This window comes from Aplysia californica, unplaced genomic scaffold (genome assembly GCF_000002075.1).
Source record: "Aplysia californica isolate F4 #8 unplaced genomic scaffold, AplCal3.0 scaffold00117, whole genome shotgun sequence".
In the NCBI taxonomy this organism is placed as follows: Eukaryota; Metazoa; Mollusca; class Gastropoda; order Aplysiida; family Aplysiidae; genus Aplysia; species Aplysia californica.
Genome location: NW_004797387.1, coordinates 720,026 through 721,333, shown reverse-complemented (window position 1 = coordinate 721,333; position 1,308 = coordinate 720,026).

Below are 1,308 nucleotides of genomic sequence, written 5' to 3'. Positions count from 1 at the left end.
TAGAAGACGTCATAATACAAAACAATTATGAAACAGAATAAACAGCTTTTGAAATGTCTTTTACTCGCAACGCTGTTATTGTTAAAGCTACTGTACTACAATACACAATGCACGTCTCTGTCAATGTGAGAAAAATAAGTTGCACCTTATGCAACATGTTTTTTTGCCCCAGTTCCACTTCCAAACCTATGCCTTGGGGCTTCTCAAGTTGCGTGAAATAAGTCTCATTCATTCGTTTAAGTGCTTAGATACAAAAAACGCCTGTCCCTTTTACATCTTGCAAAGCGTCTCATATTAGGTCATAGAATTATTTTTCTGTTAAGGTAAATGACTGTACAAAACATGTTTAGATTTGCGAGTATTCATTCCTAACGGAAGCTGTTTTCACAACTTAATGCCTATCAAAGTTTGAACTTTGTCTCCGTCTGCATCAGGCTGACTGAGTGTTTGAAGAAGATAGGTATTGATGGCAAGGATGTAAGTATAAGAATCATAAGAAATCTCTACTGGCAGAAAAAGGCAGCAATTAAAGTGTGTAATGCACAATCAGAATTTACTGAAATCCACTGAGGAGTGAGACAAGGTTGTGTCCTCTCTCCCTGTCTTTTTTAACACCTATACAGAGTTTATTTTTAGAGAATCTCAAAACCTACAGAGAGTCACTTTACGGGGGTAGCAACATCAATAACCTGAGATACGCAGATGATTATATTTTTGCTTGCCAACACGAACGAAAATCTTTCTAAAATTGTGAAAGTAGTAGAAGTGAACAGCAGCAAAGGCAGGCCTCGATGTGAACACCATTAAGGCGGGGGGGGGGGGGGTGTTGTTGTTGTTGTTGTTGTTTTAGTAGATTGTAAGTGTTTTGCGGCGCTCGCAACTGCATAAGGTCATAATTTATGAGCGCGTGGGACACCAATCATTTTGAGTTGGTAGGAAATTGTTTTTGAATTTTGCCCGGGCGGCGGCCGAAGCCTACTCGTGTCGACTTCAGATCGTTTGAGGGGTGGTGCTACCGTAGAATGGCCTAAATAAGTTTGGAAAACGAAAAAGACAAACAATGAGGAGTTTTCAGTTTCTAGACACAAAACAACCCTTGCTGAATAAAGGTAAATGTAGAAAAATTCAATTCTTAGACCACTGAAAACGACAATAGACCATTGTGAAAGAGGTGCTTGAAGGAAACATTGTGAAGTAGGGGAGCCAGGGGAAAACACACAATAACAAGGGGGCTCTCGTGGCCTAGAGGTTAAGGTGTTGGCCTCTCATTCAAAGGTCCCGGGTTCGAATCCGGGTAGCGACCGAAAA